At 30.8% G+C, this 13,670-nt stretch overlaps 1 long non-coding RNA gene across 1 annotated transcript; it reads left to right on the forward strand.

Moving 5' to 3' along the window:
• The first annotated feature begins 3,543 nt into the window (after positions 1–3,543).
• Positions 3,544–7,625, forward strand: LOC122196986 (uncharacterized). Its single transcript, XR_006189750.2, has 4 exons — positions 3,544–4,235; positions 4,494–4,932; positions 5,015–5,186; positions 6,135–7,625. It is a non-coding gene; the product is annotated as an uncharacterized LOC122196986 (long non-coding RNA).
• Positions 7,626–13,670: the final 6,045 nt, after the last annotated feature.

The raw sequence follows: 13,670 nt of genomic DNA on the forward strand, positions 1-13,670 counted from the left end.
AGTTTTGTATTTTGTAAGCATAATCACCCAACAAACTGACAATAAATTGCGAATCACCGGAGAAAAAATATTATTTAAATTAAATATTTCATAGAATTATCCATGTGTTAATAAAATTTGGTCCCTAAGTTAATATATTAACACAATGGTCCCTGTACTACTAACTTTACAACATAGTTCTGTGTTACAATTTTTAGTTAACTTTAAACAATTCTACACTAAAATAATACATTGCTAAAAATTACATAATTACTCTCTTTGTCACTCAATTGACAAAACAACAACTGTATTACTAAATTTGCAGAACAACCCATGTGTTATAAAAGAGTCATATGTTACAAAATAGCCCATGGGTTACAATTTTAGTTAACTTTTAACTATTCTACTCTAAAAATATTAATGTATTTTATAGTACATTGCTAAAATAAATACATAAATGCTCCCTATGTTAATAAATTGACAGAATAGCCCATGGGTTACTAAATTTACAAAACAGCTATTGTCTTAATAAATTAAGTGAAATTTGATCCATATGTTATTCAATTGACAAAACAACCCCTGTGTAACACAAATTTTGAAAACAATCCCTATGTTAAAAAAATTTACATAATGGTGCCATTGCAGATTTAGCAAACACTTCCAATCACAATTCTACTAAACTTTCCAAACCTAAAATTTTCAAATTACAAACTTTTTAAGTACTTGCCTTTAAACAAAGTTTGAATTTTAAGTTTATTAATATGTTATCTATATATAAATGGATAAAAGTACATTTTCATTATAGAAAAAAAAACAAATTGCTTCCCTATCAGGTATGATTCCCCACCAACCATACTTTTGACAGTACGTTGCTATTATATGAAAAAATGAAAGAAACAAAAATTTGATAAACCAAACAAATAACTGATGCAACTGAAAAAATAATGTTTGAAAGTTAGGTGTTGTAAAAGAAATGAATGAAAGTAGAATGTTATAATGCACAAATAAATGAAAGTATGATGCTATTACTGAATAGAAACACTTGGGATAGTCAAGATTCATTGTGATACTTATTGGCTAGAAAATTATAAACATATGACGTTTATAACCAAATAAATGAAATTTTATAAATTAAAAAGTTCAAAGCATTTCTTTTAGGCACAATTTGGATACTGAGTGACCTCTACAAACTATGTTTTGTCAACCTAAATCCCTATAAATATGAAATGTAGAAATTTTAGGGAAAGTCCCATTTTCTACATCATTTATGGTTGCGATAATAACAGCAAACAAATATAAACAACATCCACAAATTCAATTTCAGAGAATAAAAATATATATAAAAAAATGGATATATGCAAGGAATAGCTATGTACTTCTCATTTCTTTTCCTTATCATAGAATAGTTCTTTCCCATGGATCAATACCCTCTAAAAATTGGCTAAAATTCAAGAAATCTAAAAGAATCAGAAATAAAATATAAGTTTCTTTTTGTTATACACAATATTAATTGGGGAAAAGCGTCGAACAAATAAACAAAGGGTGTTTCTTATCAACAATACGATATCAATTCTCCTGCATATATAAAATCATGTTCCAATAAATAGGGTGATTCTTAGATAAATAACTGAAGTAACATCGGTATCATAAATAATTTAACATGCATTAAAAACACTTGTAATAATAATATCATTACTACTTAAATGTGCAGTAAAATAATTTTAATACATTAAAGAAATATTGACCTTGTTAAATACCTATTCCTTGAATAATAAATTCAATTGTGGATGAAAGCTAGTTTAATCAAACTAATATATTAATAACAAAATATATATTGAAATCCATTTTCATGAGTTAAAATCAATTTACCTAATTTTGAGAGTTAAATGCAATTTGTGAACCACAATTGGAGAAATAATATAAACATTCTCATATTAAAACCAACGTCACTATAATATCTCTTATAATATCTTTTACCAGTAATATTTTTTTTCTAACTAAACGTGACCCCTGAGATTCATGTGATGTTATTTGAATATGAAAACTAATATCCAAAATCAATGAATTCGCCTTTCCACACCCTACTCAATGATAAAAAAATGATTTTTTTAAAGTTTTTACTTATAACTGAATTTGTATTACATTTTTATTTTTCTTTATTACAATAAATATAATGAGGTATTTTGTACTACCAATAGAAAAGAGAAATAATGGTACCTCGGTAGCAACATTGAGTTCCCCTTTTCCCCAGCTTTGATGTGTTCAAAACCTTAAAACCTTAACTGAGGTGAAATTACTGGTGGCTGCTATTGCTAATCTTTGTTGGTCCATTTCCTTCATACATACCTTATATCATCATTGTTGTTTCTGTGGCCTTGATTTCATTGGAGATCTGCTCAAGTTCAAATTTCATCATACACATGCTGCTAAATAACAATATTAGGCATGCTCTCTTAATTAAGTGGTTTCAAAGTTCAATATTTTAAGTCCATTAGTAGAGATCAGATTCATTAACGTTTTCCATCAAAAGATGGGATGCATCTTACTCTAGTTCTTTCAAATGATCATATCTCATTATCGAAAATAGAAATTAAGTGGTTTGAATGGTTCAAAAGGGGACCAGATTCATTAAGGCATTTCATCTAACACATGGTGTGCATCTTAATAAAGACCAACTATAAAACAATTAAAATCATTCTCCAAACCCAAGCTCAAGCATCAAGATTGAAAAAATAAGACAATATTTATTCCAAGTAAAATTATGTACACTGAAACATACTTTAGCTCACTATACCATTAACGAAAACCCATTTAGAATCCAAACCAAAATCGAATGGGTACAGGAGAAAAGAAACCGAATAATTAGAGAAGATAAAAAATTGTTTTTAAGTGGATTAGCAAAGAAGCTGCAAACCATGAGTAGAAATCGATGGTGGTTTCTCTTCTTGGAAGAAGAGATGACCTGCAATCCACGAGGAATAAGGGGAAGAGTTCAAATTGCATGAAAAGTTTTCTTATTACTTCATAAAATTACTATAAAAACTCTTCTATAAAATGAGTTGAAAGAACTCACAAGAGGAAATAGAACCCAAAATATATGCAATCGTTGAAGCAAATCCTAGAGGTTAGGATTAAACCCTTCAAACCAATGCGGGAAAGCTTGTGGGTGGAGGAATATTTGTAATCGATACAAGATGGAAACAATTTTCTTCTTCGTATATTTGGATGTTTAATTATCAACATATAAAAAACGATGATTTAGTTACTGATTTATAGGATTTCAACTAAGAAAGAAGATATGAAATTTAAAATTCTGCTATGAAAATGCCTGATTTTTTGGGTTGGACATAGAAAGTCTATGAGAATTTCCAAGATATTAAAACTAATTTGCTTAATTTTAGAAGATGAGTTACTAACGATTGAAGAAATGAATGAGCGGGAAAACAGTGCAAGAGTTTCTTCGGTATTGACACGTGGCATCGTGTATAAGATAGACACGTGGCGTTTAAGGGAGGTTTTTATTAAGTAGGGAGATTTTTTACCCAGCCCCTTTAATCCCCCAATTTAGGCAAATTTATCTTATTTTGAACGACTTCCTCCTGCGTTTCCCTCGCTCTTCAAAAACCTTAAAAACCAAAAGTATCATCAGGTATAACAAACCCAAAACCATTGTATATAACCAACACAAACCACTGACTTTTCTCTTCTCCCATCTTCATCTCTCTAAAAAAAAGAAAAAATCACAACACCACCATCACTATCTTACCTCTATTGCATCTACCAATGACTTCGTCGCGGTCGATAGAGTTCATGACTCCTTTAGAGGAAGAACACCTAATATTTTCTACCATTTATGGAAATTTTCTACTAAATTGATTTTCCGTAATGCATTTCCCAATCTAAGTGCTCTTCCCTTACCACCGACTTCCCTCCCTCTTTGATAATCTCTAAGAAATACTTTAATTGTGTATATGTGTGTTTACATGTATTAGAGCGAGAAACTATTGAAATAGTGGAGTACCCTCAAGATAAAGTCGGATGAAAATCCACAGCTAAAGTTCTATTTTTCTATGATCTTTTATTTTCGTCAATTTTCTTTACATTTTACATTTTGTTTTTGTATCTATAAGGTAGATCATAGTATCAGAGCAATAAGATGTGTCATACCAAGAACATTGATGCTGGATAGCTATGTTGGTATTCTTTGATCTTGATCCAGCAAATGATGGTTGGAAGAACAAACACCTAACAAGAAGGTTCGTTACTTTCTTTGATTTTGTTCAATATTCTTTTGGATCTTATTGTGAAGATAACTTTGTAAATCGAAATAAAGTTGAAGTCATTTTTTGTTCCTTTTGTGTTTAATATAGTTAATTACTTACTGTGATTATATTGGTTTTGCATTACTTCTTTAAGTTCCAATACCCCATTATCTTCTGCATTTCTTATTATGATTTATTTGTTCTTAGGAGGATTTTGTAAATTTCTAAAGCTTTGTGGGTACTTGAATGCAGGGTTTGTTGAAGAAAGGAAGATGAAGAAATGAATAAGATAGGGGAAAAAGGTCATGTACGGTGGTTTAATAAACATACTATATGACTATGGATTGATAAACACGGGTTTATATTTTCTTTTCCATTAATTACAATCAATTAAAGTTTACCCATCATCACACATTTTGACCATACCGTGTCTCTCACTTATATCCTCATTGCTTTTTTTTATTTGATCATATTTAATTTGTGCATATTGTGTTTTTTAAGATTTATTTGGCTCTTAGTTATTTTTACAGATGTATGAAATAACAGAGGCAAATGAAATACATTTACAAACCTTGATTTACAATGTAAATTGATCTTTTTCTCTTTACCATTTAAGTGTTTGGTTTTTATTTCATTCCAGATTCAAGATCACCTCTCCTGAGTCCTTGGGAGCATCAACTGTTCGTGTCAAGTACGCTTTTAGAATTCTCGATCCTTTTTGCATCCATTTTCATTCTATCGTGTTTAAAATTCAAATTGCATAATATTTGTAGGTTTGTGGCATGAAGAGAATCTATGTGAAGGTGGTGAGGTTTGATTGCATTAACAATCGTGCTAGGAAACAAGAGAACTTCAGTTGGATCTTCATCATGTTGTCGGTGGATTCATTGACTGATTTCTACAGTTATCTATTCAATACCAACTATTCAATACGACAATTCCAAGGTACATCTATTTAAGAAATAGTTATCCATTAATGGGTTGAACATTGTCAAGAAATATTTTGAAAAAAAACATCCCCTTTACTGCTTATTTCAAAAAATAACTAACATATTTTTGTATGTTTATTTATTATAAGCATCTACTCTAATTTTTATATACTCCAACAACATATTTTATATATTTTTGTGTTATGTTATTGTATTTTATATGGTAGTTTTAAATTGATATTATATCATTTAAGGAGTACTTTATCAAATGTTCATATTCAAAAAATGGGTGGTGCTTCTGATTAAGTGGTTGCTGCTTCAATCTATCAAATCCTCATGTTATGGCCTGTTACTGCTTTTCACCAAGTGTTCCTATTAATTTGAATATTAATTTAAAATGTTACTGAACTATGTCCGTATGTAATGAGAACATGGTTCTCTAAATCAAGTGAACATTCCGACTATCCGGTGGCGGTGGCTTACTTGGTTGATTTATTATTATTATTTATTATTATTATTTTTTTTTGTGGAACAAAGGTGTTGTTACGTTGCTACCAACAATCACCCTCTCTCAAAATGACTAAATTTATCATTTACTTGATATATAAATTTTATTTATTTAAAGTTATTTAATTATAAGGCAATAAATGATATTCAAATGTGTGTTAAACATCGTGCTTAATAATGTGTGCGACACCTTTATGATAATGTATCTTATATTTAGACCTGACAATGGAGCGACTTTTGACCCTGATCCGCTTCAAATCCGTGCAAAATTAATGAGTTTGGACTATATTTTATGATTCGTTTACCTGTAACCGACCTATACCCGTTAACCCTTTTATTAAAAGGGTCAGATATGAATCACTATCGATCTGATCCGTTTATGACCCGTCCCCTAAAATTTTGAAATATAAATTAATTATTTATAAGTAATGATACATTTATCAATCTTCACATATAGGAGTCGAGGAGTTAGACTGTTAGACGTTCTACTTCAACTTCCCAATTCAATTCCTAATCCAAATGGCTGATTGCAGTCGACTCCTAATATAATCGACTTTATAATCTTTTGAAATCGACTATGAAATTGATATTCAACAATCAAGACTCAAGAACAAGAAGAAATGGGTTTAAGTCAAGATTCAAGAAGAAGAAGAAGAAAAGGCTGCAATCGAATGATCAACATTCCACAATCATAATACATTGTTATTTGGGTAAATGACACAAAAAACACTCTTTTTATACAGAAATTCGATTTTGATACTGTGTTTTTTTTTGTGTCAATTTTGACACTGTGTTTTCCAATTTGTTACAATTCTGACCACTTGACCGGTTAACCAGGTTGCATGCTGACGTGGCATGATGACGTGTCAGTTTTGATGACGTAGCATGCTGACATGATATGCTGACGTGTCAAAATTGAATTTTTTTCTCACAAAAAACACTAAGTTTTCATTTTTTTTTTCGATTTTGACACTACGTTTAATTTTTTCTTTCAACTTTGACACTATGTTTTTTTTGTTCCAAATCGAATATCATTTTTTCCAATTTTGTTCAATGTTGACAATTTTCTATTTGAAACCGTATAAATATTTTTTTAATACATTTAAACCGTATAAATATGTTTTTTTTTTCATTTAAAAACCATAGTTTTGTATAAATACATTTTTTTTTACACTCAAACCATATTTTTATGTATAAATATGTATTAGCTATATAAAAATTATATTTTATATTAATATGCAACTTTAAAATATGTTTGAAGGTTTATAGGCGTGTAGTTATCAAAATTTGGATATCAAGTTTGCAACCCATCAAATTTTTATATCTTATTAGAAGCTTATGGTTAGTTTGATTCTCATGATATAACTAATGCTTTAAATGTAAGAAAAAAACACCTTGTATTTAAATAAAAATGTGGTTTTTAAACGAAAAAAATATGTTTATACGGTTTAAAATGTAATAAAAAAAATATATTTATACGGTTTCAAATGGAAAATAGACAAAATTGAACAAAAATTGATAAATGATGTTCGATTGGAACAAAAAAAACATAGTGTCAAAATTGAAATAAAAAATTAAACTTAGTGTCAAAATCGAAAAAAAGTGAAAACTTAGTGTTTTTTGTGGAAAAAAAAATCAATTTTGACACGTCAGCATATCATGTCAGTATGCCACGTCATCAAAACTGACACGTCATCATGCCACGTCAGCATGTAACCTGGTTAACCGGTCAAGTGGTCAGAATTGTAACGAATTGGAAAACACGGTGTCAACATTGACACAAAAAATAACACAGTGTCAAAATCGAATTTCTGTGTAAAAATAGTGTTTTTTATGTCATTTACCCTTGTTATTTATACAACTAGAATTGATGTTTGTTTTGGAGTGAATGTTGTTTGGTTTTAGTGATCATGTTCTATGTGCTTAATGAAAAAATATAGCCTAAACTTAATATTGTAAATAGGTCGGGTAAAAAGGTTGAAATATGTTGATCCGGTGGATAAGAGTATGAGTTTAATCATTCAAAACCATACGAGTTATGGATCAGGTTTGGATCTTCACTAAAAATTGCTTAACGGGTTTGGATCAAGGCTAATCCGCTTCAAACTTGCTCATTTGCCAGTTGCCAAACCTATTTATATTAGTTTAATTTTACGAAAGTTTGTTAAGTTTTCTAACGATTTATTAGTGAGTTAAAAAAGATAATAAGAATATACAACAATAGAAAAATCAAAAACCATAATTATCAAAATGAAGTCTTTAATTAATAACTAGTAACACGAAATTTGGTGTTATTTAGGATGTGTTATTCATGATGTTATTTTTTATTTAATTAACCTATGTATATAAACTTTGAGAAACATAACAATATAATATCGGTTATCGAATAGAAAACATAAATTATAAAAAATATTCGTAAGTGCTTTACAATATTTTTTCATGTCATACTAATATCAACTACAACCCTAAAAATCAAATATATTTCCACAACAATATAATAAATCTTTTTTATTAAATTAAGACAAAATTATATAAATGTTATTGTGGTTTACTAATTGGTCACAAATTCAGTCTTTGATAAAAAAATTTTGACAAACGAACATGTATAATAAATTGTTACAAGTGTCGTGTCCCGATTTTTGCTTATCCGGGTTAGGGTTGAACGAGACACCATAAATATTAAAATTTATAGGGGTGGTGTCCGAGTTGAACTTTTTGACATGCCAACATGCGACCCATCAACTTGAACATGATATGAATGTCACCCATAGCTGAAAGTATATTCTTCGATATCCGTCAAAGAGAAACTAATCGGCTATCAAAATATCACGCACACAAAAAAATCATTTCCTTATTCATTGTGAGGGTTACAACTATTATTTTCCGTTAAATCGGTCGATACAATATGTATTTATTTTGTGTTCATTGATAAATAATATATTTCAGAATATATATATATATATATATATATATATATATATATATATATATATATATATATATATATATATATATATATATATATATATATATATATATGCGGTTTTAGTAGGTGTCCCAGTGTGGCACCGATAATACTTACTTTTTCTGTCCGTAATGGACAAATTTTTGATTTTTCGATTTTTTAACTATTTTTCATGTATCGGCAACACACCTATTTTAACCTCGACAACTACTATATATTCTTATGTCCGCCTGAAATAAAACCGTCACCATATAAGGGTCATCTACATTTGTTATTATAAAAAATCGGTTAATATAGTTATTTTATTAGAAAGAAGATTAAAAACTTTAAAAAACTTATAAATATGGACAAAGTTACATCTCGATCTTTTTACAGCTAAATTAAAATCAAGACAGTTACATTCAAGTATTAAAAATGTAACCATCCTAGCTATTTATTAGGCAAGATGAAGGAAAGTCGATAGGGACAACGATGGCTGGTGGGCTCTGTTCGACATCTCCTTCCTTATACGACCGACCCTTATGTTTTGTTTTCTTTCTGAACTTTTTGGTGGAAGCGAATTGTGAATCTAAAAGATTACAATTAACGGAAAAATCGGGAAGAAAACCATTAACACGATTTTTATCCAATTAGATTTTGTCGACTTTTGTTTGCTTGAAGTTGCAAATGATTCTCAAATGTTCTTGCTAAACTCAACAATCTAATTTTTGCATTCCACCTAACTTTTGAGATTTCTCGAGCGATAAACATAAAAAGCTTCTAGAAACAAAAACGAACTCACAAAGAAGCAAAAAGAAAACCTAACAGTGTTGACATGAATTTTCAAACTCAATCAATTGGTTTAATGGTATTACATGGAAGTGTATTGTTAATATTCACCCATGATTGTGTAAATGTAAATGCAATTACGATGTAATTGAAGATCAAAATGGCACGTGAACCATCAATTCTTTAGGTTAAAGACACCTTTGTAAACACATGATATCCGAATCAAAATTTCTTTTAGAACATTGAGCGTGGGCAACAAGATGCAACATCAAGTTGTGTCACTACACATGACACATAAGAGCATACGGTATAGGCAACGAGAAGTGGTAGTTTTGCTGATGTGGCATCTCATAACATGGTCATAACTATTTCCCCCTTGGTGTTATGGCATATCTTGTTGGCGTTATGACATATTGTAACGAGAACATTGATTGGCTGCACATTTCTTCTCTTTTTATTTTTCTCCTCTTAACCTCCTCATAACATGGTCATAACACCATGAACACCATTTCCCCCTTGGTGTTATTGTTGGATTAGTGTCTAAGTCCATAACTATTTTGGTATGTACTTAACCCGATGGTGCATGGTTCTTTTGGGTTGCCTTCACCAAAGCAACTTGATAGGATGAATTATGGAGAGAAACGATTAAATATGATTTATTAATATATTATGAGAATAATATATTAAAGGAGAAATCATATTGTTTAATTAATATTAGTCAAGAATTAATAAGAATTAAGTTTGTGACTAAAAGAGATTAATTAAACTTAAGGGACTGGAATTGTAATTATAAGATAATTGCAATTGGACCATGGATTGCCTTATATTATAAGGTTGGACGAATTCTATGGGGAAACCCATTAGAAATCGTCCAAGGCCTTTAAGGAAAGGAGTCCATGGGTTGCTTAGGGCTTAAGCATCCAAATTAGGGTTTCCTTGTTAGATAACCCTAATAGCCTCACTATATATAGAACCCTTATGCTCCAAAAACGTGGTGAACTAATGGTCTAGGGTTTCCACACGTTTTTGAGAGCCTCCTTCTCTTCTCTTCTTCATCCTCTTGCTCTTGGTGTTTGTGAACCATTAGAGGAGTGACATTTGTGACTCTAAGCTTTCTAAAGTCAGTACAAGGAGGAATTGTGATTGTTATTGCTACATAACAATCAAGGTAATATCTTAAACCCATTCTTATGTTAGTATGATTACTTGTATGCTAGAATTAGGGTTTATAGTCTTGGATAACTTGCATGTACAATAGAGAAACCTAGATCCAAACATTATGGTTTGTATGAGCACATAAGATGTTCTTATGACTAAAACCCATCAGTGGTATCAGAGTCTTGATTGGTTTCTATTGTATTTGATGCATTATGTAGCTGAAATCGTATTCTGGCTTACTGTTCGACCTGACTCTGACTCGGCGAGTCACTACTTGGACTCGGCGAGTCAGCCCTACTCGGCGAGTTCCAAAGTGTGACTCGGCGAGTCGGAGCGTCAGACAGAGGAAATTTCGGATTTTGTTGTTGTTTTGCTTAAGGATAATTACCATATTCGTTTTAAACCTATAAAATACGAATTTTATTGTTTCTTAAAGAATATCCTTGCCAAAACACAAGATAATTACCAATTGATTGGATAATAACTTCCTTATATGATAAAGATTGGATTATTTGTATTAATTGGGTAACTCATTTTGCAAGAAATTGAAAAATTAGGTGAAATATAGATAATGATAAAATTAATTGTTTAATTTATATTATTTGTTATTTGATCCTTATGTTATGAAAAGTTTTAATTTTTCCCCTTTAGGTTTTATAGTTTAAATTTAAACTCAAAAGTTTAGTTTTGAAATTTAAATAGTTGAAACCCTAATGTTTTGAAAAGGTTTCAAAACTTGCCCTCAAGTTTTGGAATTTAAATTTTGATTAAAAGTTTAATTTTGATGTATATTTAAATTCTAAACCTAAATGTTTTGAAATGTTTCAAAACTTGCCCTCAAGTTTTGGAATTTAAAAGTTGATTAAAAGGTTTAATTTAGGAATGTTAAATTCTAAAACCCTAGTATTGTTTTGAAAAGTTCAAATCACACCCTTATGGTTTTATTAATTAATTAAGGTGTATAATTAAAAGAGGTTTAATAAATCCATAAAAGTTTAGGTTTACAATTTAATTGAATTAAAAGTATAATTGTTAAATTTGACCTCCTAGTATTTTAAAAGTGTAAAATACACCCTATACTATATATAACATTAAAAGTCTAACATTATATATATGTATGAGTAAAAGTCAGTCCTACCGTTAGTAGGCCTCATTCACGAAGCTGGTCTATAAGGGGTGTTTAAGGAAATTGCCTATAAAATGGCGATTGAATGGGTATCCACTCTTACCCACCGCACTCTTGACTAGTGGAGGGTCGTTAGCCGAACGGGTAGGATAGGACAAAAACCTTCCATTATAAGTATAATGAAGTACAAAAGTAACTAAATGTTTTACAAATTCCTAATCTTAGTTACTTAGGCAAAAGTGAATTGATGCAATTCCATGAAATTACACTTTGTGCCCTTGCGAAGACGTTAGTGGAGCGTGTGTGGTTAACTGACACACTAAATGGTTCTAAGCAAAGATAGCAAAGGGTGACTCAATGTTTGTCATAGTTCGGTGGAGCGTGTGTGGTTTACCGGCACATCGAATAGGTGACTGTAACATGTGAGGGCACCATGTAAGTTTGCATGGTTATTCACACCCGCTTTGTGATTCTCGGCATCCTAGTCACAAACAAGAGGGGCATATTGAGATTTAAACATGCCATTGAAATGTTCAATGAATCTTAAAGGATCTAGGAGTTTTCATTGATTTAAAACTTAAATTTCTTTTTCATTTTTCATGGTGGAAATTAGTGAATCGTCATTCACTTACCTTCAAATATTCTGCAACTAGATTACGGCATCCCTTTTCTAGGTTGTAGCATATTGGGTTGGGTCCTAGCCTTAGTATCTCATTTGGGTGATTTACTAAGGACTCAATCACTCAACTAACTTAAATTCGTTTTCTCCCGTTTTGTAGATGTCAAAGTACGACAACTATGGTCTTCCCAAATCCCGTGGAACAAGCATTCCGCATGAAGATGATATTCCACGATTCGATCCAGGAACAAGAGATCATGCTTCACTTCCTCCACCTCTTCCAATTATTCTCCCTAACCTACAAGTTCGAAGACTTGAAAAGTTCAAGCTCACTCAAGTCCTTTTGGCAAGTAAACATAAAGAAGGAAAGTCGGTGTGTGCACATGTCCTAGGGATGAAGTCACACATTGATAGGTTAAGAATGTTGGGATCCGTTGTCTGTGAGGAGATGGTTGTTGATTGGGTTCTTCAGTCACTTCCTAACTCATATAGTGAGTTCGTAAGAGAGTACTATATGATGAACTGCGACGTGACCCTTATAGATCTCACCTATATGCTTATTGTCGCTGAATCAACAATGGTTTGGCACAATAGAAAAGCAAAGTTGATTGGTGAATCTGCCTTTAAGACCTCTATGGATATAGACAATGGCAACGAAAGACATGTTATGATCGAAAAGTTTGATCATAAGAGAAAGGCAATGTCTGAAGTAGTTCCATGTCCTGTTCCAAAAGAGTCAATTTGCTTTTATTGCCAAGAGAAGGGGCATTGGAGACGAAGCTGACCTATTTACCTAAGAGATCTAAGAGATGGGAGAGTCAAAACGTATGGCTCTGCTTTAGGTAAAATCCATTGACTAACTCTTTTAAGCTTCTATTCTAGATTCTTAATACATAATGTGATAAGATTACAATTGATATTTTGTAGGATCGAAGAAAAGAAAGAAAGCTTAAGGGAAGAAGTGAGCAGAATCTAACCGTGAAGGAATGGATTTCGATCGCATTACTTGAAGATTAGATTCTTGAGCTACTACTTAGAGTTAGAATAAGATTGCTAAGAAAGATGTATTAGCATAGTTTTTCAAAGAATTGCATTGTAAGGACAAATTTTTTCCGCAATAAAATAAATTTTGATTTTATATTATTTATTTCTCCTTGCAATGGCGTGTATGAAAAATTGATGTTAGAATATTTCTATTATTAGCAATAATGGATTTGATTCTTAATTATGGAAATGTCAAAAATTTACCAAATAAGGAGAGTTTCTCATCGTCCAAGTTTCAGTTGGACAGAAATTTGGAATCACGCAACTTGGTTGCATGATGAATGAGAAATTTCATATTTGGAAATTAGACTAA

The sequence above is a fragment of the Lactuca sativa genome, chromosome 3, assembly GCF_002870075.4.
Source record: "Lactuca sativa cultivar Salinas chromosome 3, Lsat_Salinas_v11, whole genome shotgun sequence".
NCBI classification, from domain to species: domain Eukaryota; kingdom Viridiplantae; phylum Streptophyta; class Magnoliopsida; order Asterales; family Asteraceae; genus Lactuca; species Lactuca sativa.